Genomic DNA, 6,000 nt, shown 5'->3' with positions numbered 1-6,000 from the left:
GACACAACGGACATGACTAGGATGGTAGAAGGTGGGGATTGAACCCCAGTAACCAGCAACACTCTGATTGCTGGCACGGCCACTCTACCAACTTCGCCACGCCGTTACACAGCCGTTATTTCCAAGCACTAAACCTGCAGAAAATAGTTTTTCTCAGGTTTCTCTATGTTTACATTTTCACACATTGCACTATTTTCTTACACTTTATGAAGCATTTCTTACATATTCCCTATTTAATCAAGTTTTTTACTGATCTATTAAACTCTCAAATTGTTTTATTTTATTTTTATGGTGTTATGTTTCTACTATTATTCCCTCAATGTTATGTTTTAATTAATTTATTGTTTATATTTTATTTTTTATGTATATTTTATAACATCTTTCATTTCATTTTTTAAGTGGAATTAATTTTAGTTATTCTCCAGTGTAGACGCCTCAAAGTGTAATTTTCCCCCCTCAATTTGTGTGCGTGTGTGTGTGTGTATGTGTGTGTGTGTGTGCGTGCGTGTGTGTATGTGTGTGTGCGTGCTTGTTTTCTTCTCGTCTTTCTTTTTTGTTCTGTCAAATAATTTGTGTTGCCACTTGCCTATGTATGAAACGTGCTATACAAACCAATTTTGATTGATTGATTGACTTAATTTAGGCCAAAAAGATGTATGTGTGTATATATATATATATATATATATATATATATATATATATATATATATATATATATATATATATATAATATAATATATATAATAATGTGTATATATATATATATATATATATATTTATATATATATGTATATATATATATATATATATATATATATATATATATATATATATATATATATATATATATATATATATATATATATATATATATATATATATATATATGTCTTAATAAGGTTATCCAAAAAATAGTGCTCGATACCGTAGTAGAGCGCAATATATGTATGTGTGGGAAAAAAATCACAAGACTATTTCATCTCTACAGGCCTGTTTCATGAGGGGGGGTACCCTCAATCAAAATCTCCTGACGATTGAGGGTACCCCCCCTCATGAAACAGGCCTGTAGAGATGAAATAGTCTTGTGATTTTTTTCCCACACATACATATATATATATAAATATATATATATATATATATATATATATATATATATATATATACATATATATATATACACATACTGTATATATACATATGTATTCATGTATGGATGGATAGATAGATAGATGGATAGATAGATAGATAGATAGATAGATAGATAGATAGTACTTTATTGATTCCATCAGGAGAGTTCCCTCAGAAAAATTAAAATTCCAGCAGAAGTGTAAGAAATTGAGATATAATTTAAAATGTAAATAATAAATAATGGGGGTATACGTTATTGTTTTGCATCCCCTGTCATCCTAGTACCCCCCTAGAGAGAAGAGTTGTACAGTCTGATGACGTGTGGGACAAAATAGTTTTTGAGTCTATTAGTCCTGCACTTGGGATGAAGCAGTCTAGCACTGAACAGGGTCCTCTGGCTACTGATAACGCTATGCAGAGGGTGACTGGCATCATCCAGGATGCTCACTAGCTTTTCCACAGTCCTCTTCTCTGCCTCCGTCACCAGTGAGTCCAGTTTGATTTCGATCGTAGAGCCGGCCCGCCTGATCAGTTTCTCCAGTCTGGAGCTGTCCTTCTTAGATGTACTGCCCCCCCGCCCCCCCAGCACACTACGATGTAGTATAGAACACTGGCAACCACAGACTGGTAGTACATCCACAAGAGTTTTTTGCAAATGTTGAAGGAGCGCAGCCTCATCAGGAAGTACAGCCTGCTCGGTCCTTTCCTGTACAAGTGGTCCGTGTTAACAGTCCAGTCCAGCTTGTTGTCCACCCACACCCCGAGGTACTTGAATGATTCCACGGTCTGTACCTCGACTCCTTCGATCACAATAGGTTGTGACCTTGGACTCGTCCTCCCAAAGTCAATGACCACCTCCTTGGTCTTTGACGGGTTGAGCTGCAAGAGGTTCCTGTGGCACCAGACAACAAAGTCCCTCACCAGGCTCCGAAACTCCTCCTCTCTGCCGTCCCTGATGCACCCGACAATGGCTGTGTCATCCGCAAACTTCTGGATGTGACACAGCTCTGAGTTGTAGCAGAAGTCAGCGGTGTACAGGGTGAAGAGAAGAGGGGCCAGCACCGTTCCCTGCGGTGCTCCGGTGCTCCTGATCACAGTGTCAGATGTGATGTCCTTCAGTCTGAGGTACTATGGCCTATCGGTGAGGTAGTCTGAAATCCAGGCAACCAGGCAGGGGTCCACTCGCATTCTGTCCAGCTTGTCCTGGAGAAGGCGGGGCTGGATAGTATTAACGGCACTCGAGAAGTCCAGGAACAGGATCCTCACAGTGCCATTTCCCTTATCCAGGTGTGAGCGGGCTCTGTGCAGCAGATAAAGGATAGCATCCTCCACACCAACGCCTGCATGGTACGCAAACTGCAGGCTGTCCTGGGCATGTTGCACCTGTGGTCTGATGAGGCTGAGAAACAGCCGGTCCAATGTCTTCATTAGATGAGAGGTGAGCGCCACTGGTCTGTAGTCATTCAGATCACTGGGGCAGTTCTTTTGGGAACTGGAACGATGCACGACGTCTTCCAGAGGGTGGGCACTCTCCCCAGCTGCAGGCTGAGGTTGAAGATCCGCTGGAGTGGTTCACCCAGTTCTGCAGCACAGGTCTTCAGGAGTCGGTATGTATGTATGTATGTATATATATGCATGTATATATATATTTATACTGTATATATATATACATATATACATATATATATATATATATGTATGTGTGGGAAAAAAAATCACAAGACTATTTCAGAGATGAAATAGTCTTGTGATTTTTTTTCCCACACATACATATATTGCGCTCTACTACGGTATCGAGCACTATTTTTTTTTGGATAACCTTATTAAGACATATATATATATATATATATATATATATATATATATATTTATACATAGTCAAGGTTTCTGTGGTTTATCCGTTATACAGTGCTCAATATCGGGGTAGAGCGGAATATATGTTACGTCAGAAAAAGACACAGAGGCAATTTCATCCCTACAAACCTGTTTCGCAGGTTTCCCTGCTCTTCAGGGGTTTCCTCTGATCCCCTGAAGAGCAGGGAAACCTGCGAAATATATATATATATATATATATATATATATATATATATATATATATATATATATATATGTATATTCTCCCCCAAAAAAGGCAAAAAAAACTGCACTGCAGTGAAGCTGCAATATTTGAAGCACAATGCAGCAAGGGACTATTTGTAAAAAAAAAAAAAAAGCATACAGTATGGTTAGAAACATTTAAAAAATCAAATAAAATGTTTGAGATAGAGCGAGGCCGCATACTTCGAAGCGCGACGTGACGAGGAAGAACTTTTAATTGATTAATTGAGACTTTTATCAGTAGATTGCACAGTGAAGTACATATTCCGTACAATTGACCACTAAATGGTAACACCCGAATAAGTTTTTCAACTTCTTTAAGTCGGGGTCCACTTAAATTGATTCATGATACAGATATACTGTATACTATCATCATAACACAGTCATCCCACAAGATAATCATCAGGGTATATACATTTATGTGGTGGTGGTGGGGGGGGGGGGGGGGGGTTTGGTTGTTATCATCACTTCAGTCATCAACAATTGAGAACAGAGAAATTGACCTGGAAACAGTGTAGGTCTGACTTGGTAGGATATGTACAGCAAGTAGTGGACATAGAGAGAGAGAGAGAGAGAGAGAGAGAGAGATCAGAAAGCATAAGAAAAAGTATCTACATATGATTATTTACATTTGATTATTAACAATCCGGGGAGGGTGTTAGTTTAGGGTTGAAGTTGTCTGGAGGTGTACTTTTATTGCGGGTTTGAAGGAGGATAGAGGATATATATATATATATATATATATATATATATATATATATATATATATATATATATATATATATATATATATATATAATGTTACAATGACATTATCTGGTAATTACTGCCTAATTAAATGTAATACCAGATTGTCACTTGTGACATGACATATTAATCATGTCTGCCGATGCGCATGCGCCGCACATCATGTCACCTGACGTTTATTTGCGGGTTGTGTGTGCTTGGCAGCCACAGGAAGTGGAGAGTATTTCCTGTATGCGCGCGCGCGCGGGGGCACACACCTCCCGCTCCTCCCCCTCTCCCTCCGGCGTGCACGCGCACCGGGCTCCGACAGCTAGCGTTCAGAATGCTAGCAAGCTAGCAGCAGTTCAAGAAGAAAATGGCGATCACGCAGGACGAATGCTTCCCTCACTAGATGCTGCAAACGCGTTGAATTTCTCTTTTTTTTTGTAGCCTTACCAGTCGGCTTTCCTCTTCCACTCTGTTGCACTTTATACTTCAATGAGGTAAGGTTCGTTTTTGGTTGGGTTTTTTTTGTATGTTTTTGTCCCCTGTCCGCTTGATGCGGAGCTCATGTAACCTTAGCGGGCGAATATCTCCTCCTGCTGGGGATAAAGTTGTTGTTTAGTCGGCGGAGGTAAGCAAACACGCCAGTCCCCTCGAATGTGTGCAACAACAACTAAAACAGCAATTGGACTCGTAATACTGGCAGATTACGCTTTTAATGCTAACACCGCGCGGCAGGTCATTTAAATAAAAAAATGGAATGTTAGCTAGCCCATTAATTATAAAGATACATTTCCGACATACTTGTGTGCTCAATGCGTATTTTGAACGAACTAGCGACGGTTTGCATTTAACATTCGGTGTTTTTAACGCGACGGCTCTGCAAGTTAATGATCTGCTTTAGCACTGTTAGCATGTTAGCAGGCGTTAGCATTAGCCGCCATGCTAATTTAAGCACGCAGATTGTAATGCAAGCCAGCAGCCTTTTATGTTAGCTTACCGTGTTGTTTTCTATTAGAATGCCGCGTAAATGTTCCCTCTGCGGGTAAAAGGCCAATAGTCATCGGCTGGCCCGTGCAGGTAAACACGGATGCATTTGTGTGTGTGCACACATCACATCTTTTTTGTGTGGAAATAAAAGACGATCGCGTGCGTAAATAATGTTTTGCAGACATTGTAGAAGAGAGTCTGGGTTGCGCTGTGAAAGTATGCGAGTGTTGAGGAGCCATGTTGGTTTAAGCCGAGTCTGCCAACAGCTGAGGAGATAATGGCCGATCAGGACCTGAGCTGCAACTCGCACCGAAACGCACCAGCCAGACACACATCTAGTTGGACCTGAACCTGCAAGTTTTTTTTTTTTGCAGAGCAACTGGCTTTCCGACATGCTTGGAATAGTCCCCACAACATAATAACCAATAATTGCCAGCTGGTGTTACTGTTGCTATTCTTTATTCTCTCCGCCAACACCCACTATGGGTCAATAAATCATTTGTTTTGGAATTGGTGGACTTTAGTATGTGTGATTATTAACCGTATCTGTGTTTCTCTTTTCTAGATTCGGAATTGGAAGCCTTGCCACCAAAGAAACTGAAGCATCTTAACAGGTCGGTTAGTCACCAAACTGCATAGAAGTGTTTTATATTGTTTGTAGGCTTGTTCCGACACTGATATATTCTGGCACTGGTACCAAAATGCATTTCGATACTTTTCAAAATAAAGGGGACCATAAAAAATGTAATTATTGGCTATCTTACATAGACTTAGACAAACTTTATTCACCCACAAGGGAAATTGTTCCACACAGTAGCTCAGTTACAAAGGATGGAAAGGATCGTGCACCAAAAGAGGGCGAAAACAAAAGGTACAAAGTAGACTAAAACTGTACCATAGTAGCAACATAAACTGTAACGTATATGTAATATTTACATATTATATACACCGTATATAACATACTGATATATTGTTATATAATATAACAAATCCCAATTACCATGTACAATATTACAGTATATGTAACAGCTGCAGCATAAAATAGAGAGTATATCC

The 6,000-nt window shown here is 39.5% G+C and overlaps 1 protein-coding gene across 5 annotated transcripts in view; it reads left to right on the top strand.

Moving 5' to 3' along the window:
* The first annotated feature begins 4,292 nt into the window (after positions 1–4,292).
* Positions 4,293–6,000, top strand: part of LOC133620279 (trinucleotide repeat-containing gene 6A protein-like) — a 91,292-nt gene continuing 89,584 nt past the window's right edge. For 4 of the 5 annotated variants that reach the window (XM_061981627.1, XM_061981631.1, XM_061981629.1 and 1 more), the window contains exons 1-2: positions 4,293–4,454; positions 5,510–5,558. The gene's annotated coding sequence lies outside the window, so the exon portion shown is untranslated. Of the gene's footprint in view, positions 4,455–5,509; positions 5,563–6,000 lie in introns of all 5 variants that reach the window. The other variant, XM_061981628.1, reaches the window with a different exon arrangement.

Source organism: Nerophis lumbriciformis, linkage group LG24 (genome assembly GCF_033978685.3).
Source record: "Nerophis lumbriciformis linkage group LG24, RoL_Nlum_v2.1, whole genome shotgun sequence".
In the NCBI taxonomy this organism is placed as follows: domain Eukaryota; kingdom Metazoa; phylum Chordata; class Actinopteri; order Syngnathiformes; family Syngnathidae; genus Nerophis; species Nerophis lumbriciformis.
The sequence above is the reverse complement of the archived record's forward strand: the minus strand, read 5'-3'. Positions and strand labels throughout refer to the sequence as shown.